The sequence below is a fragment of the Crocodylus siamensis genome, chromosome 4 (genome assembly GCF_052110815.1).
Source record: "Crocodylus siamensis isolate JL-2025a chromosome 4, ASM5211081v1, whole genome shotgun sequence".
Lineage (NCBI taxonomy): Eukaryota > Metazoa > Chordata > Crocodylia > Crocodylidae > Crocodylus > Crocodylus siamensis.
The window spans coordinates 126,032,374-126,059,178 of record NC_143398.1 but is presented as its reverse complement, the minus strand read 5'-3'; the positions used below and the strand labels follow the sequence as shown (position 1 = coordinate 126,059,178).

At 46.7% G+C, this 26,805-nt stretch overlaps 1 long non-coding RNA gene across 1 annotated transcript; it reads right to left on the bottom strand.

The window, feature by feature from the left end:
* Positions 1–3,574: 3,574 nt before the first annotated feature.
* LOC149866459 (uncharacterized) lies at positions 3,575–16,101 on the bottom strand. Its single transcript, XR_016441591.1, has 3 exons — positions 15,997–16,101; positions 5,925–6,016; positions 3,575–3,695 (listed from the first exon to the last, which is right to left on the bottom strand). It is a non-coding gene; the product is annotated as an uncharacterized LOC149866459 (long non-coding RNA).
* Positions 16,102–26,805: the final 10,704 nt, after the last annotated feature.

Here is a 26,805-nt window from a genome sequence, read left to right as displayed (position 1 = left end):
AATGTATGTCATTCAATGCACCAAATGCCCTGATGGAAAATACATAGGAGAGACCAAACAACAACTGCAAACCAGAATGAATGCACACCAGAAATCTATCAAAGACAGGAATACCCAATTACCTGTGGGGGCACATTTCTCACAAGAAAACCACTCTCTCTCCAATCTCTCAGTCCTGACCCTCAAAGGAAACTTACAAAACACTTCCCATAGATGAGCCTATGAACTCCACTTCATCAACTCCTGGATACTAAAAACCATGGACTAAATATAGACATTAGATTTATAACACATTATAACCCGCCTGACATCTGACTCCCTAGGTACCTCTCCACTATTCATCCCCCTTCTTTCTCTCCCCTCCCCCCCCAGCCTGTCTCTCACCCATTGACTCCTCAATCTACATTTTCACTGACTACCTGGCTTGTATGCATACCAGCCCAGCCTCTGGCTTCTTTACTTTTCATTCCATCCAGAAAGAGCACACACCAACCTGCTGAAACTTCCTTAGCCTGATGAAGGGTTTTTGAACCCGAAGCTTGCTTAGTAATTGTTTTCCAACTATTTTAGTTGGTCTAATAAAAGATATCAGATTCACACGAAGAACCTTGTCTGCCTAATCTCTGGTATCACTTCGCAGTGTGGCTCTGTTCTCTTGATGATCGTTGCACCTCTAATTTTGGTACCATCAGCAACTTGGATAACAGTTGAATTTACATCAAAGAAGCAACAGAGAGAGTCTTTGTGACAATTTTTTGATTCCTCTGCAGCAACCTAAATAGGCCTGGCTACAAAAAGAAATCTCTTGCAGGAATACAAGGGAGCTCCCTGCAGTACACTCATGTTCAGCTGTGCTTCACCAAGGTACAAACCACCTGAAACTATAATGCTGTGTGAATCACCAGACACCACAGACTGGAACCAGTTGTTTTAAATCTTTGGACTGAGAAGAGTCTGTTATAGAAAGTCACAGTTAGAGAGAAGTCAAGCTAGAAGGAACCTCCTTACATCATCTAGTCCAACCCCTGCCTGAGGCAGGATGATCCCCATCCAAACCATCCCATATAACCATAATATAAACTCTACATAAGACTGCCCTCAACCATGACACAACATAAACCTAACACCCTACCCTCCCACAGGTAAAGCAGGAACCACAGAAGCCAATGTCTTGCTTCTATAAAATGTTGTCAATATACGCTCAAGAGGTCCTGGGAAGTTGGCCATGTCAGCCCGCAGTCCATGCCAATCTCACCATGGAGTAAAATTCCTTCCTGACCCCAAATATGGTGATGTCTGGCCCTGAGTGGAGGGGCAAGACCCTCTAGCCAGGAATTGTTCCTAGCAGGATAATTGGCATGCCCCAGTTGAAGTCTCCGGCCTTAGCTGTAGCCAACACCTAATGTCTCTGGGGAAGCTTAAAAACACCCTGACAGGTATTGCAGGGGGGAAAAAGGCATGGGGGGAGGAAACAATCAGCAAAGCCCAGAACCATGGGAAATACCCAAAGTAGAAAATAGGCATACCTGTGGCTAGATCATCCCCAACCAGGGGCTGTCCAACCTCTTCTTGAACCTCCTGTGATGGAGAGTCCACAACTTCTCTAGGCAGTCTATTGCACTGCCTCACCTGTTCTTACAGAGAAGATGTTTTTCTGGATAACCAATATTAAATTTACTTTGCTGCAACTTCAAACCATCAGTCTGCATCCTCGTCTCTGTATCAAGAGGGAAAAGGTGCTTTCCCTCTTTTTTATGGCAGCCCTTCAAGTATTTGAAGACAGATAACATATCTCCTCTTAGACACCTTTTCTGCAAGTTGAACATGCCTAGCTCCTTCAGCCTCTCCTCAGATGACTTGCCTTCCAAACCTTTGATCATTGTTTTTGCCTGCCTCTGGACCCTCCCTAACTTCTCCATGTCCTTTTCAAAATGTTCCATGTATTTACATTTGTATAGCACCTTTTATCTGCAAATGTCATTACATCAGAAATGTAAAAGTTAATACCCAAAGGGACTCACTTTAATCACAAATGGCATAGAGCCACTTGGGGAACAGAACATGACAGATGTTTAACAGTTCTAACTCTTACAAGGCAGATATGTAACATGAGCGCTAATCTAATGATTGCAAGTAATCAAGACCTCAGATTTACCATGTTTTTCATCTCAACAAGAGACCCAATCACATCATGTCAAGGTAAAGGTATTAATTCACAGGCAAAGGTTTTCAAAGTGTGTAAGCAGACATGTAAATTGCAGCAAGTTTACTTTTTTTGTCATTTCATTATCAACCTAAACAACTGGGCACCATTTATCACTTACAATTGGATTGATTGAGGGGCAGCCTTTAGGACAACTCCAAAGCAGGGCACAAGCTCACAGCTTTGGAAATGTATTGCCCTCCCCCCCCCCCCCAACTTATATCATTGAAGGAGAAAAGAGCAGGAAGTTAAGTATGTGTGTTTGCCTTAGAAATGCTTGTCTGGTAGAGTAATACTGATGTAGCTAGGCTGGAATAATACTTCTTACATAACTCTGGCATTGGAATTATCACACATACATACTGCAAATAACTGTAGCAGATAACTGATCATCATACTGCAAATAACTGTAGCAGATATACTGAGGTCTTGTTGAGTTTAATAGCAAATACATGGGCTTGGGACAGAAATTACATGTAAATTAGTATAAGTGATTGGAAATTCGTTCAAATCTGTAACACAACAGAAGTGTAGTACAGATAAACCACTTTCAAAATGGCCAGAACTGATTTAAGATAAACCTGGATGGATGTATTTTGAGATTTAACTGATTTAAATTAAATCAATTTATTGAACTTCTGTCCCAGATCCCTTCCAGATTCAAGTTAACTCACAGTCTCACAGCATCCCAGGATGCTTTGGCACCTCCCCTACAAACACTGCCTTGTAGGGTGGGTGGGCTAACCTTGGTTCAAGCCGTCTGCTGCAGAGAGGAATGCTCTAGCACCTCCCAGTGTCTGGCCTGGGCCACTGCAGGCATGTGGCTGCATTTCCAGAATCAAAAGGGAACACCTGTTCACTTACTTATTTATTCATTCAATCTCCTATACTTAGACTAACCTGCAAAGACTGAATTGATTCAGTCTTGGGCTTTTTGACTGTCTGTACTTAACCAAAATCACCCCCAACTCTTCCTGAAAGAAACAGACAGAAGGCAGGGCAGGGTGGCACCTCATACAATAACTCATTCAGAAATGCATACGCTTTTGTAGGTGACAGCCTACTTGGTCAGATGTGATGAATGAACTAAAAGCAGCAGAGGAAGAGATGAGGTGCTGCTTTTTCACAGTGCCAAGAGCCTCAAGTGAGTCCTACTGCATTTCACACCTACATGCAAAATGCCTTAACACTAGGCTCCACACAGCTGTCAAACTTGTGGCTTCCTCTGCCTCAGGCTCACAGCAAGTTTAGTACAAAAAGCTATAGAACAATGAAAACAAGAAATTAGAAGCAAACTGAACTGTCCTAGCAATAAATCTCTTAAGGGTCTCTTGACTGCCTGAGAGAGTTTCAGTGGACAATAATACATAATTAATTGGATTCTGTGTACAGTTTAATTTTAAAAGGCTCAAATGACCAATAGATGCTGCTTTGGAGGTCTCATCCAAATATGAGGCAGACAGACTTCAGCTGTGGTATCATGCTGGTATACCTGCAATTAGAAACAAAGCAGTTTTTCATTTAAGAATTCCAGACCAATGGTAAACTGTGAAATGTGGCTGTGAAAAGTCATCTTGTATATATGGCATAACTTCATCCCCTACAAGACAGTTAGGAGAAGATACCACAATGTCCTTTGACTTGGTTCTCTTTGGTAACGTGTTCAGCATAACACATTCAGCCCCACCAAAATTGCTCCTAATAAGTGTTTTGTCCTATTTGGAAGCTCAGTGTAATTATTTTCTCAACTGCAGCACAAGCATGGAAGAAGACACCAACAAATTATTTTCGAATGAGAAAAAAGTCTTTCAGTAAATCTTTACTGATACTTTCTATCTGTATTTATTAAAAGCTTTAGTGAGTAGAGCAGCTGATTATATGTACTGTGTATCAGGCTGATTTCTTCAATGTGTGTGAATTGGAGTAATTAAAACCTGGAGTCTGTCCAGTTTGAACACTGAGGCAAACCACAGAAGAGATTCAATGGAAATCCATAAGAATGATGTAAAAATAAAACAAATAAGCCACACTTGAATGCTAAATATGTATGAAGGAAAACCTCCTAGCATGACAGGAAATAGTATGATAATCAAATGAAAGAGTATTTTGAAGTGATAATTATAGTCATGATTTGGTGTTTGAAAGGAACTTTGTCTTCTCACTGTTTTTGGTGATTGCTATTGGCGATTGATCAATGAAGAACAAACAGTAGATTAGAAGTAAATTCCACATCCTTAATCAAACGTCTAGGCCCTTAATCCCCAAAAGTATACTGGGGTTTGTTTTTCTTTTTCTACCACAGAGATATTTTTTTACTTCTGCATTTTAATCTAAATATACCTCAAACAGCATGTATTAACCAATTATTTCATTCAAGTATAGAAGTCATAGACTGAACAAAAGAAGACAGAGCGAGAGAGCATGCTCATTCATTCCAATTTTATGTCCTTAAAGTTGGTTGATTAGACCATCCAGATCAGAACATTTCTTAATACTGAGGAAGTCTGGAAGTCCATCTGAAAAGAATCTGCAATGACTTAGGTAACAGTATAAAGTTAGCCATCTAATATGAAGTAGTTATTAAACAGCAATGTAATCTAACTTGCACTGGTGAGGCTTTCTGTGGAATGTACAAAATGAGTGAAATTCCATGTATTCTCACACACCCAGCACTGGTTATGATGGCAAAAGACCCCGAGTCTATGAAGCAGTGAGAAATGATATTAGGGTACAGTAGAGATGACTGGTACAGCATAAAACAACGAGATATTTTCTATCTGTATTTGTTAAAAGCTTTAGTGAGTAGAGCAGCTGATTATATGTACTGTGTATCAGGCCGATTTCTTCTTTGGATGTCTCAGGTCTATTGTACAGTACACCTGGTCTGTTAATCATATTGTATTTCATGCCCTACCACTATATGGGTAATATACCTGACTTAATCTGTGCATTCAGCAGTATGCCATCTCCACTCAGCTTTGTAGCCCAAACCATTAGACTCGGACAAATTAATTTCTCACCTCACTTGTAGCTGTTTGCCGAGCATGCTTTGGTCAGAAACATCAGCTCACAATTCCTTAATCATCTTCCATGTTGCCATACAGTGGCAAAGCAGGTAGAACACTGGCATTTTATTAATTCTTGTAATCAGTTTCCCAGAAGATTATTCAAGAGTCCTAGTAATAACTAACGGTGGGAAGGTGGGAAACACCCAGAGCAACAACCCCAGGTGCCAGCTTGGGATACTAGTTGCTGCGTGCTGACCTAGCTAACACTAATGCTGGCAGCCTGGCTACAGCTGCATCTGCAGCCCTGTGTGCTACCATCATCTAGATACGGAATTGCTCAATTATGCCTCTGAAGCATCCCTTAATTCAATTTGTTCCAAGCTGCAGCCCCTTCAGCACCACCTGGTTAAAAAAAGGTTGGTGGCATGCAGAGTCCCTCTCAGATAATGTTAGAACCAGGACTGCAGGTGCAGCATGTGCTTTATGTCCTTTATGTCAGCTGTCTTCACCCCATTCTTCATAAACATGGTCATTCAGGTAATATAAAGACCAAAAAGAATGGCTACAATTCAATAAAACTTTCCATGAGAGGATCTTAAAACGTCTTGAAAATAGTACCTAACCAACAACTTCAGCTTCTCATGGGGTAGGCGAGTACTATCTCCGTCAAGCAGATGAAGAAAATGAGGCATAAAAAAGTTTAAGCGACTTACTTAAAGGTCACACAATGAGCCAATGGCAGAGCTGGTGAGAAGGCCCCCTCAATCTGCTGGCCTCTGTTTTGACCAAAAAATGGCTTTTCCTCCTTTAAAGAGAGAAACAATACAAGCTTAGCCAGTAATATATCAGTGTTTAAAGCCCATAAGGGCCCTCCAGGGAAGGTTACAGTATCCTCCTGAAATGTGAACAGGAGCAGTGTTTGTTTCACATTTCCAAGAGTTTGATGTTTACATTTGTTTGTTCCTGGGCTGATCTCTTTAAAATTTACGCTGTGGTTTTGCAAGTTTCTGATTCACTGACTTGGGAAATAACTGTGCATCTGGAGGCTGACTCATCCTTGATACATCCACGATAGAGAAAACAATTTTAAGAGTACCAAGTAATTTTAACCTTTAAAACTACTAAGAATATTTGTAGTCCATGCAAGCCAAGAAACAATAGGGGCCAAACATTCATGATTATTTCATTCAGGTTTCGTTAATGCCTGTTCAGGGATGTGAGCCCTACTGTTTTGTTTGTTTCTCTCCTATGAAACTCAAGAAAGTATTTTAAGAGATTAGTGAAATGACACCATTCAAGGAGAAGCCTTCAGACAGGCTATTCAATTAATTCAGTGAACCCCACTATTTCTTTCTGTTTAATCATGTCCCTTTTTTGTATAAACAGAATGCCAGCAACCTGATGCTGTCTGTTCCATGAATGTTATAATAAAAAATCAAATTATTTTAGACCTATTTGTATCTAAGCCTTGGGAAGTGATTTTGCAAACTCCACCACATCAATAATGATGAGATCTTTGTGTTGTTCTTGAAAGAGCTTGCTGAAATTTGTAATGTCCAAACTTAAACGTGAAGTCAAACTTAGATTTGAGAGTTCATTTTGTCTCAGATCAGGGCAGTGGGCTGAAGGATGGAGGATTAAATCTTAAGAATTCTTCATTAATTTTGTTATTAAGTTTGACTTTTGTCTTGTTCCAATAAAACCAAAACATTTCAACTCTACTATTTCAATGTTACATAATAATATAAAAGCATTAAACAAAACATTTTTGTAATTTCCCATGACAATTTTGATAAAGTCAAAGTTAAGACACTCTCATTACATGCTCATATTTTGTAAAATCAGTTTTCTGACTCAATTTTTCTGGTGGAAAATTTTTGACCAGCTCTAACCATCATGCTGCAGAAAAGCAGTGCTAGACTAAAAGGCCACTGTTTCTTGATGCTGCATTATACCTTCTTTCTACTGTCTAGCTGTTGTAGTCCTTGTAGAGAAGAGAGATGTAGGGTGAAGGAGATTAAATTATATATGGGGAAAAAAAGGTCAACATTTTGTCCAGGCCCAAACGGGCCATCAAAATAACATTATGGTCTACAAAACTGGATGCAATTTAATGGTAGATTAGGGCAGGGGTTTTCAACCATTTTTACCAAATTTACCGTTTGTCTCAGTTTCTCCTAATGTACACCTTTTATAGTTTTTCTTGTTTTTAAGGGGTGGGGGGCAGATTGAGGCCCCATGGTGAGAGAGGGAATGGGGTGGGGCAGGCACTGCTCAGCTGGGGTGGGGTGGGGTGTGGGATGGAGCAGCTCATCAAGGGGGCACGGGGCGGGGGGGAATGGCTCCCACTGCTGCGTGCACCCTGGGAAGGCATGTGCCCCCACATCTGCTTGTGGGGGTAGGCGGGCTGCTACTGTGGGCTGGGGTCTTCCTGGTGAGGGCTGGGCTGCACTTGGAGCAGGTGGCAGTAATGCTGGGAGGAGGGTTGGGGGAGCTACAGCAAATCCTGGAGTGGCTGCAGCCCCCATCTCCCCACCAGCCCCGCTCCAATGAGGGAGGGAGTATGGCTGGGGCTGGGCAGGCTCCGCTGACCACACTGAGCACAGAAGGAAACTGAGGCAGGAGCCTGGTGGGGGGAGCTGTGTGTGGCGGCTGTTTCATGTGACCTGTCTGGGTAATCAAGGAACAGCTCCCTCCTTAATATAAACAGGGACTTTATTATAGCAGTTCCTTACAGAGCTGTTACAGGGCCTACTGTTCTCCCCTAGCCTCTCTAACTCTCTTGTTTTTCCTGTCTCCTTCCCCTCACTTCCTGTTCCTCCTTCAGACTCATCTTTCTGCTGCTGCTGGCTTTGCCTCTGAGATTCATACATATTGTTATACCTTTCCTTTCAACAGTTCAAAACAGATGATTAACTTATTCTCCTGGTTGGGCCAGAGTTTGCTAGCGCATAGCTCACCATGGAGACCTTACCTTTACCACTGGTCTCCTGTGTTCTTTAGGGCTCACAGTCATCCAGGTATGCTGGTCATTGTAGCAGCCACCCACTTCTTGTTTGTTTGATTTTTCTGGGTGCTACACCTGCTTCTGTTTTGTCCCTGTCTTTGTTTTGCAGGCTGGGCTCTGCTTGTGCATCTCTTTCCTTTGTGGAGTCCATGGCACCTTTCTCCTCTATGTGGGGCTCACTGATGACTGACCAGTTGTCAAAGCTGTCTTGGTTCTGATCCTGGCATCTTTTGCTCACTTGTATTTCTGCTTTGCCAGCACTCCACAGCTGCTTCCAGTTACGTCTCAGTTACTGTCCACTGTCTGTGACAACTTTGTAGGATCTATCTCCTACTGCACCCTCAACAGTGGCCTTTTGCCATTCTTTCACATGTGGACTTATTGGTTGTACCCAGACCTTTTCCTCTCTGCACAGTGGTCTCAGGTGCCTGGCTTCTTTGTTATGCTGTGATACTTGCTGAGACTTTTGCTTTTGGATGCTTCCACGTACTGTCACCCCTTCCTCCCTGGGGCTGTAGCAAATAGTCTCTCATGGGGAGTAATGTCTTAGTTCTCCAGCCTATTAATCTTTGGGCAGGGCTACTGTCCATTCCTTGGGAGGGTGTGTTGCAATGGTTCAATAGAACCAGGTAGGGATCCTCTGCAGTCTTATTTTCCTTCAACAAGCATCTCTTGGCTGTCTTTACCGCTGATTCAGCCTTCCCGTTGCTTTGTGGGTACCCAGGGGATGATGTCTTATGCTGGAATTCCCATCTAGTGCAGAACTGTTTGAATTCTTTTGGGGTGTATTGTGGGCCATTGTTTGAGAATAGTGTCAGGTATCCAGCTTCCTGATCACCGTTCCTGCCTGAGTGTCTTCGAGGTAATCCACCTTCCAAGAATTGGAATAGTAGTCTACAATGACCAGGGTCAGAGTCTGGATCCAGAGCTGAATTCTACCAAACTGAGACTGTGCTCAGATCTGTCATTGACATTGTTTCCGTCATTGACATTGAACAAGTCAGTCCCTACTTTCTCCTAGGACTGAGAGAGGATGTCAGGAGGGTTCAATGTCTCTTTTTGCTGTTTGTCACTGTATTCCTTGCACACCTCACACTGCTCCATGTATGTTCTCAAGTGGGCATTCATTCCTGGCAAGTAGATGCACTCTTGTGCTCTCCTCGGGCATGATTGTATTGCCATGTGTGAAGCACAGAGTCGATTCTTGATGTCTTACCACAGAGCTATGTGGATCACTACCCTGTCTCCCTTGAACAGAATTCCATCCTGTGTACATAGTTTCTCTCTCCATTGGTAATATGTGACAACTTCTGGTGGTACTTGTGAGGTAAAAAAACTCTCTCTCGGTTTGTTTTCTTTGGAGGCTCATTGAATAACAAATCCTTAGACACACGTTGGTGAGACAAAAGGTATATATTTGCAAATAGGGTCAGAGGGAGAAGACAAAAGATCAAAACCCTCTGCCCCTGAGTACAATCATTAGCAGGCTTTTATCCCCTCTTTTCTGGCACGTGTACAGAAACAGGAACTCTTACAACTCATTTCCGGTTCATACAAACATGCATGAGAATACGTCAGATCATGCATCCCATGTGTATTATAATTAACTACTTAAGTATGCGGGGCGGATAGGCTTAATATGTATTAGGTTATTACGCTTGCCCAGAAAGCACTGGAGGTTATGGAGGGTTTAACTTCAAGGCTAAGACTGCAATTATTCTTATCTTAGCCTAAGAACTGTGGGAGCCATCAAAGAAAGTATGATTTAGTGTAACAAAGAGATAGTAAATTTGCAGAACAAAGAGAGCTCTTGGAGTTTTCCTTCAGTTTCCAACCCCCCCCTTCCCTCTCTCATTAAGGAGACAAGGAGGGCTGGCAGCCTTGCTTATTCAAAGGACAACACTATTGATGGGAGCTAACAGCTATTGATAATGCATTTTTAATAATATTTCTAACACTTGTTTAACTGCTTGTAGCACACCATCCTGTTCCATACTCTGCTGCATTGCTTTGAGACTGCTTTTGGAGATGGGCAAGCCTTGTACCATGCTAATGGATTCTATCTCCTATTCTACAGATCCATCTGTGCTGCACTCTAGAAGGTATGCTCTACTTAGTGTACCTCCCACTTGCAGGGACTTCCCTGGGTAGTATTTTATACTCACATCATAGGCCTGGAGTCTCAGCAGCATGCAGTGAAGTCTCTTAAAAGCACTCAGCAAGGGTTTTTTCATTATGATCTCTAATGATTTGTGATCTGATTGCAAATCTAGTCTATGTCCAAAGGCGAACTGACTGGAACGTTTCCGTCCAAACAATACCACTAGTAACTCCTTTTCTATCAGTATGTATCTCCTTTTGGTTTCAGTCATTGCTGTACTAGCAAAAGCTACGGGCTACTGGTTCTGCAGCAGTACTGCTCCCAGACCTCCTTCTGACACATCACACTGTAGTACTAGTTGCTCAGCTGTGTTGTAGTACTTCAGTGTGGGGGCCTCACTGATGAGTTTTTTAAATTCTTTTGAATACCTCCTCTTGGGTCTGTGCGCATTCCCAGGCTGCATCATTGTGTGTTAGCAACCTGATTGGCTCACAAGCGTTAAGACAAGTGTGCACCAAATTTGGACAGATAGTTAACTATCCCAATAAGGCTGACATCCTGTGGCCTGGGCATCTCCATAATGGCTCTCACCTTCTTCAAGTCTAGCCATAGTTCTTCCAAAGTCAGCAGATGTCCAATGTAAGGTACTTCTGTTCTTCTCAGCTGTATTTTGTCTGCATTCAGTTTAATATTCCTCTCCCGGCATCTGTTAAGGAGTTGTTGCAGTTTGGTGTCATGGTCACAGATCGCCTCTTTCTTATCATCCCATTCTCCTATGACAAGAATATCATCAGCCACAACCTTGATATCCAGAAGACCTTCCAGCTCCTGGTTCAGCTTCCACTGGAAAACTGCCAGAGCTGATCTGATCCCCATGGGCATCTTTAACCAGCGATACCTGCTAAAGGGCGTACTAAATGTTGTCAGGTGGCTGGATGATTAGTCTAGTTCCACATGCCAAAATCCATTCTTGACATCACAAACTGTGAACACTTTTGCTCTAGACAATTCAGGTAGTACATCCTCAATTGTTGGCAGTGGGTAGTGGCTTCTTTTGAGTGCCCTGTTAAGTGGTTTCAAATCAATGCAGATTCTCAGTTTGCCTGACGGCTTCCTTACTACTACTAGGCTGCTGAGCCAGTCAGCTTTTCTCAACCAGTGTAATGATGCCTTTTTTCTGCAGGTTTGTCAATTCTTTCTTCAGTGGCTCTAGCAGGGGTAGAAGAATTCCATGTGTTGGTAGTTGTACTGGTTGCACCTGTGGATCTATTTCTAACTTCAGTTTGCCTTCAAAGAGTCCAGTGCCCTGGAATATGTCTCTATATCTTAACAGAATTTTGTTAGGTAGCGAACTTAATGACCATTCTTTTGCTCTCCTGTGCTGCCCGGCTGCCCAGCAGTGGATGGGTGTCCACTCTGTCAATCACTATAAATTCCAGATGGTACTGTTTCTTGTTGCATGGATTTCTTAGTCAGACGGTACTTTCCCAGTGACCTCACAGTTGTTTTGTTATACATTAACAGGACTTGGTGACATTTTTCCATTCTGATGCTGCTACTCAGTAGATTCACAGGAAGGACATTGCAAGTGGCTCCACAACCCACCTTATAGGTCTTTGATCTAGCATCATTGTTGCAAATATGGCTGAGTTGTTGCCCACTTTTTTCTGTAATGTGTGTATCCTATGAGTCTATGAATCTGTCAAATTTACACTGAAAGTTTCCTCCTCATCTGTAGTCTCCTGATACCTCATCACTGTGTGGACTGTTTTTTTTCTATTTGGAGGGCTATGACACTGACCCCGGAAATTATTCCGTTTTCCACATTTGTTGCACTCTTTTCCATAGACTGGGCATTTATCCTTCCACCTTTTATGTAGCTTCCCACAGTACATGCACTGAATCATATTGTTGGCATTTGCAGTTGGCCTGTCAGGTTCCTGCTTTCCAGAGTCCTTTAGGTTGGGCCTGTAAACCTGCTCTGTATATGTGGCTGTTGATACCATTTTGATCCTTTGTTCAGACAATTCTGCTGCCCTTGCAATTTGGTGACATTTTTCCAGGGTTACATCTACCTCTCTTAGTAGTCTTTCCCTCAGGGCAGAGTCCCATGTACCACACACAATCCTATCCCTAATTAGGGAGTCTTTTATGTCTCCAAAATTACATGAGGATGCCAGAATTTTCAGTGCTGTGAAACTATTCCTTCCTCTTGGTTTCGGGTGAAAAACCGATATCTCTCTACAGTCTCGTTTTTCCTGGGGTCACAAAGGATTTTATTAACTGTTTTAGTGTGTCAGGGTTCCCCGACATCAGTGTTGCACTTACTTCACGGCCTTTTCCCCCGCACTAGATAGTAAAACAGCTTTACCTTCATTTTCTCAATCAGCCATGGCGGACTCTGTATACAAACTGAATTCTTGCTTCCGTTGTTTCCATGTCTGTGCCAGGCTCTTTGTGCTGAAATCCAGCAGTCCTGGGGGCTTCAGTTCCTTCATGCTTCTCTCTATCTGGGGCCCAGATCTCTCTCTTCTTTCGGGCTTCCTCACAGAGTTTCTGCTGCCACCATGTTTCATGTGACCCTGTATGGGTAATCAAGGAACAGCTCCCTACTTAATATTAACAGTTTCTTGCAGAGGTGTTACAGGGCCTACTGTTCTCCCCAAGCCTCTCTAACTCTCATTTTTCCTGTCTCCTCCCCCTCACTTCCTGTTCTTCCTTCAGACTCCTCCTTTCTGCTGCTGCTGGTTTTGCTTCTGACATCCATGCATATTGTCACAGCGGCAGCCTGCCTGTGCCCTGCCCAGATGTGGCCGGTGCTGCCCCATGTGCTGTAGCCCCAGGCCCCGCTCCCTGCATGGGCCAAGGTGGAGTCTCCACTTCCGCCACTCCTGGCTCTGCCCTGCACTCTGCCCGTGGCTGTGGGACCTGCTGGGGCTGGAGTGGGTTGGCAGGAGCTGCCCCCGAGCCCGGCCTCTGCCCCAAGTCCCCTCCACCGGGCGGCGCCGCCAATTCTTCCCCTCCAGCCCCCGCAGGCACATATGGACCAAGGGCAGAGGTGTTAGGGTAGCTTGTCATATTTTATGCTTTAAAGTTGCACCTGTTTATAGAGTGGTGAATTATAGCATTGTTTAAAGTTTTCTTTTATATTCAGCCTAAAGTTCTGTATACCATCACTGTTATCTGAACTTTTCATTTTGCTGGTGTTTGCAATATCAACTGCCTTGTTTCTTGCAAGCAGCTTATGGCCTTGAGTTTGCTCACATGATGTTTCTTTCCTTTTTCTATCACTGTGAGAAGTTTTTCTAACACAACATAGTAATAGTTTTGTTACTAGCTCAAATTAACTGAATTTAGCACTAACCAGCTGAATCAGAGGGATGAAATGATTGAATATGTTAATGAAAGGTGATAAAAGAGACCAATGGACAATGCTCAAGGTAAGACACCGGAAAAAGGCCAAATAAGAAGGTGTGCTCATAATGGGGATGTTGAACAAAGGGATATGCTGACAGGATAAAATATGAACAATATGCTGACAGCAGAAAGACCGATCCAAAAACAGGGAGTCACCAAAGAAGTCGAGTTAAAGAAAAGCATAAAAAAAAGCATAAAAGGGGAAAGCAAGAAACTTAAGTGTCATTGTCATCATCATTTACATCATGAATCCAGCTTTCAATACCTGTCTGGATCATCCCAGCCAACCCTTTGCTTCAGGAACTGAGTGGCCGTCTTTTCTGTTAGCAAAGTAGCATCTGGGATTGCGTGAGATCATTGTACTAAGTGGTTTTTCTCTCTCTGAATATAGAAACTGCTGAGACAATACCTGTTGTATTGATAAAGTTGGACTTTGATTTTAGGACACTGAGTTGTCTGTGTTTGTCTGTCACATTCCATTTAAGGGTTAATTGTGTTTTACTGATCCCTAAGCACTATTTGCTGATCAGTGGTGTGAACAGCGGGACCAGAGTGTAATCAGGCTGTGCCCAAGCCAAGGCTCCATGGCCCACCTGGGGATGAGGCCCGGGCACCACACTCAGGGCAGACTCTGCTATGCACAGCCCCGGGGCCCATATCCTTGGGCCGGGCTCAACCAAGGGAAGAGGTAGCTCCTTGCCTGCCCAGGGGCTCCTTTTGGCCCCACCAGTCTGTTCCTGGCTCCAAGCAATGCCCTCCAGCCCCAGTGAGATCCCCACAGATTTGCCGTAGCCCCCCCATCCCCCTTCCAGAGCTTCCATCATCCCACCCAATTGCAGCCCGGTGTGGCCCCAGCCCACCCTGCCCTGCCCCATGTGCAGATCCAGGGGCACAGCCCCCCCCCCCCCCCCTTGGGGTGCATGTAGTGGTGGGAGTCCCTGCCCCCACATGCAGTTCCCGCACCCTGCCCTGGCTGGGCAGACCCAGCCTCACTCCCTCCCCCAACAGCAAACCCAGCTGCTCTCCACATGGCCGGGCTGCGCTCCTGGCCACCTGCATGCTGCTCAGAGATCTACATACCCCCTACAACTCTTTTAAGTACCCCTAGGGGTACACATACCCCTGGCTGACAACCACTCCATTAGGGCATGATGGGGCCACCATTATGTTTAGACACTTTCAAATTTAGCCTGGATGCCCAGGTCCTCACTCACAGACAGGTTCACTGGGAGCAGCCTTCCACACAAATCCAGATTAAGGCACGAACTCTTACAAGACACTTAAACAACTCTGCCACCACACTTCTGATTATATGAAACCACAAGGTTAAAAGTGAGAGAGAGTCAGCATAAGAGAACATATACCCATACAACAGTAATAACATACAGCCTTATGAGCCTGAGTTTGTTTCATCTCAAAGGAATATATTCTCCTTTTCCTTAATCTGTTGAAAGTAGAGGGACCCCTCTTTCAGCCACTGGGTTGCTATCACCCTTCACTTGCTCCAAACCTTCAAGGGATGGTCTTAGTGGCATCTTTAGCTCATAGATGTGCTATATGATAATATCCATGTGGCTGGATTATGCTTTTACCCAACATTGTGGTTATACTGAATTTTTGGCACTGTGGCAAGAAATTTTCCGAGTATGCTTAAAGTGTTAATTCTCCTTTTAGTCAGATTCCCCACCCCCCCCAAGACATCCCTTTAGTTCCATTAGGATTTAACAGGAATTGAAATGCTTAAATGATGCTTTCTATTAATAACCAGTTATAGCATCAAATAACATTGCTGTTTGTCTAAAAATGGTATAAGAAAATTATGGTTTTAAAGTTGAACAGGAAACATGATTCAGAAGTAATCAATACATTGCATAAAATATTTTCTAACCAAAAAAGTCCTTGAGATGCGGAGAATTAAAACTTGAAAACTTTAGTCTGCAAGGTGAGTAAATATGAAGGGTTTAAAATAATAGCTTTGATTTTAATTTAAATTCAACACTTTTCTTTTTTAAATACAACCATTTAATATTATATTTGAGATTATAACTCATGTTAAAGCCTAACCTCATTATACTTTATCAAAATAATTTAACTTAAAAAAACAAATGGTATATGTTTGCTGCTAAAATCTTAAGCAAAATAACATCAGTGAACAGGCAAAAGTCATTGGCTGGCCACCTACAAGGAGTCTGTTGAAGTGTTAAACCAGTTTTTGATATCAACAGGATATTAAATCTTCAAGAAGAGACTGAACAATCACCTTGCTGACCCCAGTTATCTTTTCTTCCTGGTGCAGGGGGCTGAACCCGATGATCTTATGAGGTCCCTTTCAGCCTTACAGTCTATGAATCAGTAGCCTTTTCTGCAAGTGAAGAGAGCACAAATCAGTAAGCAGAGTTTAAGAATCTAGGAAAAGTTATTTTCCTTTTCCAAGCTATGAATAAAAATGAGGCGTGAGAAGATAAGATCTACTAGTTCTGTAATCTTGTTTCAGGGACCTGAAACAATCAGTTCATTAGCTACAGACATTTTCCTTGCTAAACACAAAACATGCTTTGATAACTTCCCTTTCTTTCTTTCAAGATGGCTGCTGACAGGTGAAGCCCTTTTGAGCTCCTTCAGCTCAGGTCCCTTTTGTGTGTGCCCCCCTGCCCCTGTATCTCTTCCCACCCCGTGCCCCTCTCAGAAAGCCCCCTCTCTGCCCCTTTTCCCTGCTTTCTGAGCTTTTTTCCATGGGCTCTGGCACCATTGCTTGCCTCTGCCCCTCCCCCACCCCTGCCTGTGCTCTCCCTTTGATTCCTACTGTCTCCCTCCTCCATAGCCTGGTTACCCTGGTCTCTGCAACCTCCTCCTGCCTTAGTGCTTGCCTTCAGCCCCTCCAGGGCTATTCTGCACCCCTGGGGCTGATTTTCGGGCTGTTTCAGCCGCCCCTCCCCCCCAGTCCCCAGCTCCAGTCTGAGGGTTTTTTGTTTTTTTTCTCTCCTCCTGTAGCTGAGGAAGAGATGGAGTGCCTGCCCTCTGAGCACTCCAAGCGGCCCCAGAGCAGGATGATATTTGCCCCCCAAACATATGGGGATAAATCTCCTGGAGACAGTCCTTGATCTGGATGCTATGGGGGGCCTGCTATTGAGGGCACTTTCACCAGACTCCCCTGTAGGACCCCTCCCAGGGTAAGGCCCCCCGGTTCTCAGCCGGGAACATCCAGCTCCTGCTGGAGAACCCTGCCTGGGTGGCCCCCAGCTATGGAGGCCTCCTTGACCTCTTAGGGTAGACCAAGAGCCAGAGGAACATGGTAATGTAACTGTTTTATTTTTTTTTCTTCTGTATAACTGCCGTGTGGCACTCTCGCATTTATGTAACCTTGAAGTCTTAACTAGTAAGCTAAATGAGCGCTTTGTATTTTTCTCTGTTGGCATTAAGCTACACATGCGCATTTTGTAAATTTTATTTCTTATCTAGAAGTGTTATTTTTGCAGAAATGAAACTTATGTAAAAAGTCTGCCTAGCAATTACTATGTAAAAGAAACTATCCTATCCCTGTATGCTCAGCTTATATCATAGTTAGTGTCACAGAGGCAGTCCAACCAACATCTATAAAGAGGCAAAGAAACAGAAAACAGCAGAGACGACAACCGGAAAACTCTATAGGCCCGATTACCCTATAGACCGGTTCTCAGCCTCTCCGTCTGGGTGTACCCCAGCGAAGACAAAGGCCTCGAAAATCCAACAACTAACAACGATTCACCGTGTTACAGTTTTGTACCGTATATCCCACTCATGAGCTGTTGACCAGTTCTGGGACTACGGAGCCGGCAGCTGCACCTACCTTTGGACTAGCTCCACTGTTGGAACGCAAGGGCTAGCTCTGGAACCCCGTGAACCAACAGACCCCCTTTGTATCCAGCATGCTGTAACTGACGAAACATCGGAGACTCCACTCCTCGACTGCCTCTCATCGTAGCTTAGACAGCATATCTACGCTCGCTATACTTGTATTTACTGCAGCTTCGTTCCAACCGGCCTCCCCTCTTATTCATAAGAGGGTGAGGCCAGGTGAGTGAATAAAATCTTTTTATTTTATCCTATATCTACTCTGTAATAACTTCTATTACTAACATCCCATCTAAATGAGCCGTTGACCAGTTCTGGGACTACGGAGCTGGCAGCCGCACCTAGCTTTGGACTAGTTCCACTGTTGGAGAGCAAGGGCTGGCTCTGGAACCTCGTGAACCAATGGACACCCTATAAATTAAGAAACATTAACAACTTACTCTAAGTTGTCTACTTGTGCCAACTCGGCAAACCTCGAGGGCAGCTATAAAGCTACCTCCAATCCCGCCCCACAAGCCGCGCGCTCGCACAGCTCCGCAAAGCCCGCAGCTCCCCTAAGCGGTGCTGGAACTGCTAGCCCGGCATTCCGCCACAGGTAAAAAGTATCCAGCAGTGGTACCCAAACCCTGTACAGTCTGCTCATGCTGCCAGTGATGCGGCAAGGCTCATGCGCCAGGATCCGGGCACATGTCAACATGCCTACTGGCTTGAGAAGCTGGTGACCTGGGTGAGGTAGGTGTGGGGCTGGGGCGGGTCCACAGAATAGAATAGGGCAAGGATAGGCCTTCCCCTGTCTCTGTGGTTTTGCCCTACTCTATCACCTGGTGATCGCTTTCCTCCAAGAGACGCACAGCAATGTATGTGATCAAGCCAATTGGCACACTGCCTGGAGAGGCCGCCTCTTTCTGAACCACATACCAACCTCAGTGCTGGGGTGGGAACCCTCCTGTCACCACAGCTGCAGTATGACTCAGTGGTGGCATGGGAGGTTGTTCCTGGCTGGCTGCTGACCACCCACATCACCTTCGCACACCAGAGCCTGCTCCTTGTAAATGTCTATGTGCCCACTGAGGGGAGGGAGAGGGTAGCCACCTTAGAGACCCCGGGCAACCTACTGCATGATGCCAGTGAAAGTGATGACCTGCTCCTCATGGGTGAGGATTTCAACCACACCGTCAATGCACTGCCAGACCGGATGGGGCCAGAACTGCACCTGCCTTTGGCCCACAAGCTGCGGACCGTGCTGGAGGCAGCGGATTTTGTCGTCGCCTGGTGGGTCCTCCATGCCAATGCGTGCCAATACACCTGGGCAAAGTTGAGTGCCACTAGGATTGCCATGGCCTGCCTCGACCACCTCTATGTCACCCAACACCATCTGCTGTTACTGCACAGCAGCCACATCATCTCATCAGGCCTCTTGGACCATGCCTTGGTCTGCTGTGAACTGAGCCTGCCCAGCACAGCACACAAGTGGGCCCCTTACTGGTGCCTCAATATCAGCCTGCTACAGGACACCCACTTCCGGAACTGCTTTGCCCACCTGTGGAGGAGCTGGGAGGATGCATGAGCAGACTACTCCTCTTGGCAGCTGTGGTGGGATGTGGGGAAGATCTACGTTCAGGCGTTCTGCCAGCAGTATTCCCATCTGGCAGCAAGTGAGATCCACCAACGCAACAATGCAGTGCTCCTTGAGAGCCTCCAGTCCTGCAAGAAACGCCTACAGAAGCTGGCAGAGGGTGTGGCTCACAGTGCAAGGCTGTGTGCCAGCTGCCAGGAGCTGACACCCTGACTGGCTTCTTCTTCGGCCTGGAGCAGTGGTGGGCTGTGGCAAAAATCTTGGACCATCTCAAGACCCCGGAGGGATGGCTGCTCACGGACCCGGGTGAAATGCAGGGACACACCATCACCTTTTACCAGGACTTATTTGCAGTTGATCCCATCTGCCTGGAGGCCACTGAGCAGCTGCATAAGGACTTGCTGTGCCTCTGCGCTTCGCAGATCGAGGCCCTGGAGCATGAACACTTCCTGGCAGAGCTACAGGCTGCTGTGGGGGGCTTGCCTCAGGCAGGGCCTCAGAGCTTGTTGGACTGCCCGTGGAATTTTACACAGCCTTCTAGCCCCTCCTTGGGCCCAGCCTCCTCCGTGTCTTCCACAAGAGCCTCGCCAACAGGACCCTGCCAACCAGCTGCCACCAGGTGGTGCTCACCTTGCAGTCCAAGAGGGGGGACCTTGGCTGCCTTAAGAAATGGCAGCCCATCTCCTTTCTGTGCACTGACTATAAGATCTTAGTGAAGGTGCTGGCGAACTGGCTCTGTGCTGTCAATGGCCTCTGTCATCGGGCCCGAGCAGAGCTACTGTGGGCCAGGCAGGACCATCCAGGACAATGTATTCCTGCTGCACAATTTTCTCACGGCTGCAGAGCTATTTGGCCTGGACATTGGCCTCTCTGGGTCAGGAGAAGGCCTTCGATCACATCGACCACCAGTACCTACTCGGCACCCTCGAGGCTTTCGACTTCGGGCTTCTTTCATCGCGGTGCTCTGGGTCCCATACCACAATGCCTCCAGCCTGCTGAATGTGAATGGCATGCTGTATACCCCATTCCCGGTGCATCGGGGCACCCACCAAGGCTGCCCCCTGTCAGGCATGCTGTACGCCTTGGCGATCGAATCGCTGCTGCATGTTCTGCAACGTCACCTGACTGGCTTAGCCCTGCCACTAGCACTGGGCCTGACCACCAGCCCCCCGATCCAGCTGAGGGCGTACACAGACAACATAACAGTCTTCCTAGGCAGCCAGGAGGACATGCAGGCCCTGGTGGACTGCCAGCACACCTACAAGCTCACCTCATTGGCCTGCATCAACTAAGGAAAGTGCGACACCCCCTGCTTGGGACATGGGTCGGCATATACACCCCCACCAGACCTGCAAGGGGGCCTTGTCTGGCACTGGGAAGGCCTCAAAGCCCTGGGAGTGTTCCTGGGGCCACTGGCATTTGTGGCCCGCAACTGGAAGGACCTGGTGAGGGAGTGGAGACCCACCTACAGCACTGGTGCTTGTCTACCCTTTCCTACCATGGCTGGGTCCTCATCACCAACAATCTGGCAGCAGTGACCCTGTGGCTGCTTGAGAGGCTGCAGCGGTTCTTAGTGGACTTCTTTTGGAAGTCTACCTCCAGGCCCACCAGGCCCCTCCCACTGTGGACACCGCAGGTGATGCCTTCCCACCGCTGCCAGTCATTCCAGCCATGGCCAGTGAGCTGGCTGACCAGCCCAATACACCGCTGAGGCTCCCCGTGCCCCCCAGAAGCAACACGGGCTGCCCTTTCAGCCCACTGCCCCGGAGGGGACTCTATGCATGGGTGGTGTGCACCCAACATGTCCAGGTGCTGGCCAGCTGCCCCAACACCATGTGGCGGTGGCGCCTGGCATTGCCCTGGACACCAGCATGGCTCACACTGTACAAGGCACCCACCACCAAGAAGACCGGCAACTTCCAGTGGAGATTGGTGCACAGCATCCTGGCCACTAGCACCTTTGTGCACCACCTGGACCCGGTGGCCTCGGTGGCCTACCCCTTCTGCCCAGAAGCAATGGAAGAGAACTTTTTTATGCCTCCAGCTGTGGTGGCTCTTTGCTGCCCTTAGGGCACTGCTTCGGGCAGTGGACTGGGACTTTTCAGAGGACACATTGTTACCTCTCAGCTCCATGTTTTGGGGAACCCCGACACAGGATGCAGACTGTCTGACTCGCAAAGAATCTCCCCCCTCCCCTCCTCTACCTAAACAAAAACTGATTAAGATGCATTGGGAGACACACCTAAAACCCTCCAGATAAGGGTGACAAGAGTGAAACAACTGCCCTAGGTCTCATTTGCATCTAAGATGGAACCAGACGACCATTCATTTACATGGGAGATGGAGAACAGAAAGCCGAAAGCAGAGACCACAGTGAATTCTGGGATCAGAGAAGCAGGGGAGCACTGCATGATGGGGAATCTGTGCTCCAAATGCTAATCAACTCACATTTACACACACCCAGCTCGGCATTTATCAGACCAGTTCTAATCTAGATTTACAAAGGACTTCCCCCCGCCCCGCTTCCCACACAAACCTCTAAACAGAAGTAAAGTTTACTAGGCATCTTGGGCCATATATTCCCTGGTCCCACTATGGGAAACCTATTTAAACTTGATTGACTAAAACTCGGTTGCCAGGTTAGGGAATGCTGAGGCGAAGAGATCAACTTAGAGGAGGAATGGGCAACATTTGAACAATGGTAAAGGGTTCATCACAGTGTCCAGCCTGTTGCAGCCCTGACCATAAGTTTTGTCATACTTTTCCCAGGACGACTGGTGGAAGTCCTCCCCTCCCAAAGGTTATGAGCACTCCAATAATTGCCTTAAGTCTGTTAAAAGGCTATAGTAAGATCTGGAAAATTCATGCTAAGCTGAGGCTTATTAACAAGTAAAAATCCAAAACCCTGATGCTGCAAGCTATCTATTGTTTCCTGAAGAAACCAGGAGATATCCCATCAGTATATCTGCTATCCACAGGAATTTCAAGCTGGCTCCCAAGTGTTTGGTTACTCCCTAACCTTATGTGTTTCCTGATTATCAATCAGTTTCCTGAGATGTTCCAAACCAGATAACCCCTTGTCAATAAAAAAGACAATTACTTACACTATTGAGAATGCTTGAAAGAAGCTGAACTGAGGGTATACAAACCTGTAAAAGAAGCAGCAAAAGTGTGTGTGCTTCAAGAGGAGAAGTCTCTCTCACACCACCTGCTTTATTCTTGAGAAACTGGAAGAAACAGATCATCTCCCTTCAAGGATCATGCTAAGAACTTTAACCTGTCAGCTTTGCAGCCTGAGTGCCTTGGACTGGTGAGATTCCAGCACTCTCTCTTTTCTCTTTAGGCATAAAATTCTGAACCTGGACTGTATTAGTTAAGCTTGAACTAAGTTTCCCCAAATACTTAGTGAAACCAGGGTAATATTGTAATTGTTTGTTTTTGTTTTTCCTTTGCATGTTTGTTACTACTAATGCCATTATATATTTCATATACTTAGCAATAAATAACTTTTATAGTCAAACTCGTGGTAACTGGGTATATTTTCCTTCTCTACTTCTCCTTCCCCACTTGCTCTGCAGCAACGCTTCTTTTACCTAAGCTAAAGATCCCTGTGAAGCCCAAAATACTGTGGGGTCTGCTCATCAAGAGGCTAAAGATTGGGACATGCTGAGTTTGAAGCTTGTACAGGCTGATTGACCCAGTTTCACTCAGACGTGCCCTAATGAACTGAATGCTGGCCCACGAGGTGTCATCTGGACATCCACCCAGATTCAGAGGTATTCTGTTTAACTGTGTGCTTGTGTCTGACTGCAGTTCATTGTTGCTCTGATCAACTGATTCTTGGCAACCCAGCCAGTTCAGGCGTGTCACATTAATCTGTGTGTGTTTGTGTGATTGGAGGAACCCAGCCCCATTGAAACTGAGTCCTGCAAGATAGCTCCATTGGGGGTGAGGACTTGCAGAACTGAGATATACAGCTCCATACAGAAACACAAGTAACACAAGCAGCACATCGACAGAATTACCAAGACCCTAGAAACGTATCCCTAATAAATGAGCACACCCCAAAGTAATGGGCAAATCTGGTAAAAACATACATTTGCAGGAATGTCCTCCCACCTTTCTATTGAAGCATGGCACAGTCCTGGCGAGCTGCTTTCTGCCTCCTGCCCCAAGCCAGGCATCTGCAGTTTCTGCAGTTACTGCAAGAGCCCCTGGTCCATAACTCAACCCTGCAATACAGGCTTCCAAATCTCGCTTCTAGTAGCCTTACCAACTCCCTCATCCAGCCACATGCCATCTGGCTGGGACACTTTCATAGATTTCATAGACATTAGGGCTGGAAGGGACCTCGGGAGATCATCAAGTCCAGCCCCCTGCCCAAAGGGCAGGAAGTCAGCTGGGGTCATAGGATCCCAGCAAGATAAGCATCCTATTTACTCTTGAAGGTGTTCAATGTAGGTGTTTGAACCACCTCCGATGGCAGACTGTTCCAGACCTTGGGGGCTCGGACAGTAAAGAAATTCTTCCTTATGTCCAGCCTGAAACGGTCTTGCAGGAGTTTGTGACCGTTTGACCTCGTCATCCCTCGGGGCACTCTGGTGAACAAACGTTCCCCCAGATCCTGGTGGTCACCCCTGATAAACTTATAGGTGGCCATCAGATCACCCCTGAGCCTGCGCTTTTCCAGGCTAAAGAGTCCCATGGCTCTCAGCCTGTCATCGTAAGATCTATTTTCCTGACCTCTGATCATGCGCGTGGCTCTCCTCTGGACTCTCTCAAGCTTCTCCACATCCTTTTTGAATTGTGGAGCCCAAAACTGGACGCAGTACTCCAGCTGCAGCCTCACCAAGGCCAAGTACAGGGGGAGAAGGACGTCCCAGGATTTGCTCGAGAAGCATCTATGGATGCAAGCCAGCGTTTTGGTCGCTTTACTAGCCACAGCATCGCATTGCAGGCTCATGTTCATCTTGTGGTCAATGATGACCCCCAAGTCTCTTTCTTCTGTAGTGCTATCCAACGTAGCACTGCCGAGCCTATAAGGATGCTGCAGGTGTTTCCTCCCAAGGTGGAGAACCTTGCATTTTTTGGTGTTAAACACCATGAGGTTCTTATCTGCCCATTTGCTGAGCTTGTCCAGGTCAGCCTGGATCACCCGCCTATCTTCTGGCGTGGATGCTTTGCCCCAAAGTTTGGTGTCATCAGCGAACTTGGCCAGTCCACTCCTGACTCCAATGTCCACATCATTAATGAAGACGTTGAACAGTATGGGTCCAAGGACAGAGCCTTGAGGGACCCCACTGGTCACAGGGCACCACGATGAGTGACTACCATCGATTACAACCCTCTGGGTCTGACCACGGAGCCAGTTTCCCAGCCAGCGGATCATGGTGGACCCAAGGCCACAACTGGCCAGTTTGGCCAAGAGGTGATCACGGGATACCAGATCAAAAGCTTTTTTGAAGTCAAGACATATGACAGCAATCTCTTCTCCCGTGTCCAGGTTATAGGTCACCTGGTCATAGAAGAAAATGAGATTGGTCAAACAAGACCTACCCGCAACAAACCCGTGCTGGCTATCCCTTAGAATGTTAGCCTGGGCCAGTCCATCAAGGATGGCCTCCTTAATAAACTTTTCTAAGATCTTCCCCAGGATAGAAGTCAGGCTAATGGGTCTGTAGTTAGCCGGATCCACTCTCCTCCCTTTCTTGAAGATCGGCACCACATTGGCCTTCTTCCAGTCTTTGGGCACTACATCTGAGCGCCAGGAGTTTTCAAAGATCTGTGCCAGGGGCTGGGCTATGACGCTTGCCAGCTCCTTGAGTACCCTGGGGTGCAGATTGTCAGGGCCGGCTGACTTGAAGGTATCCAACTTCTCAAGGTGTTCCTTCACGAGGTCAGCATTTATGGAGGGTAGGGGATCCCCATCACCCGGATCTCCCTGTCCCATAGCAGGCATGGGCGTCCCATGGGACTGATGAAAGACTGACACAAAGTACCTATTTAATAGGTTGGCTTTTTCCTGGGCGTCAGTTGTCAGTTGCCCCATCTGGTTTAGCAGGGGTCCAACATTGCCCTTGCTTTTCCTCCGGCTCCCCACATATCTGAAAAAGGACTTTTTGTTGTCCTTGATGCTTGAAGCTAGTTGGAGTTCAGTTGCAGCCCTGGCTTTCCTGGTTTGCTCCTTGCAGGACTGGACCAGCGCAGAATAATCCTCCTTGGAGGTGAATCCCGTCCTCCATCCTTTGTAGGCTTTCATTTTTAGCCGTAGGAGGTCCGCTAGGTCCCTGGAGAGCCAGGAGGGCTGCTGTGCCTTCTTGCTGCCTTTCCTCCGTGTTGGAATAGATTTAGCTTGTGCACTGAGGATCACTTCCTTGAGAAGCAACCACTCTTCTTGAACTCCCATCTCCCTGGGGTCATGGTCCCTGAGGGCCTGACTGACAAGCCTCTTGAGCTTATCAAAGTTGGCTTTTCTGAAGTCAAGGACTTCTGTGCTGCTGACTGACTTGCCAGTTTTACGGAGGACAGTGAAAGTGATCAGCTTGTGGTCGCTGTCACCCAGCTTCCCATCGATCACTAGGTCACCGATTAGGTCGTCCCCCATAGCCAATACCAGGTCGAGCAGCGCTTTGCCTCTTGTTGGCCCATAGACTTCTTGAGTCAGGTAGAGGTCATCCACGCATGAGAGAAAGCTTTGTGACCACTCAGATTTTGCTGAGTGATCTTCCCACAAGATGTCCAAGTAATTGAAGTCACCCATGACAACCAAGGTCCTGGAGCAAGCGGCCTCAGTCAGTTCCCAGGCGAACTCCTGGTCAAACTCAGGACTTTGAGTGGGAGGTCTGTAGTAGACTCCCACCGTTGTGTCCCCTGTGCCGTATTCCCCACGAATTTTTACCCAGAGGGTCTCTAGCTTTCCATGCTGGTCACCAACATCAGCTTGCAGGGACATGTAGCTTTCCTTCACATAGAGAGCTACACCCCCACCCTTTTTGTCAACATGATCCCTCCTGTACAGGGTATAGCCCTCTATACCCGTGGTCCAGTCATGGGTGGAGTCCCACCAGGTCTCTGTTATCCCAATGACATCATAATTCTTTGCACTGAGCAGGAGGACGAGCTCCTCCTGCTTGTTGCCCAGGCTCCTGGCATTAGTGTACAGGCAGGCAAGTGTCCCCTCGGGGGCTGTTGCCTTGCCTGCAGATTGTGCCAGGGCTGGGGCAGGGGTGGGCTCCCTTAAGTGCGTTGGTCTGCTGGCTTTGCAAGGGTTGCTCAGCGGGCCAGCAGTGGCAGTAGTCCCCCCATCCCCCAGCGGGCTTAGTTTAAAGCCCGGTGAAGCAGGTCAGCCAGCCTGGCTGAGAAGAGCCTCCTCCCCAGGGGGGAGAGGTGGAGGCCATCTCTTCCCAGCAGCTCGCTGCCTCTCTCGCCAAAGAGCGGGCTGTGGTCATGGAAGCCAAAGCCTTCCCGATGACACCAGCTCCGCAGTCTTTGGTTCACTGCGTGGATCCTCCTCTCCCTCTTCAGCCCATAGCCCAAGACTGGGAGGATCAATGAAAACACCACCTGAGCTCCCAGACCCCTAAGCCCCACTCCCAAATCCCTGTAGCGCCTCATGACCTGGCTGGGGGTGCTCCAAGCCGTGTCATTAGTGCCCACGTGAAT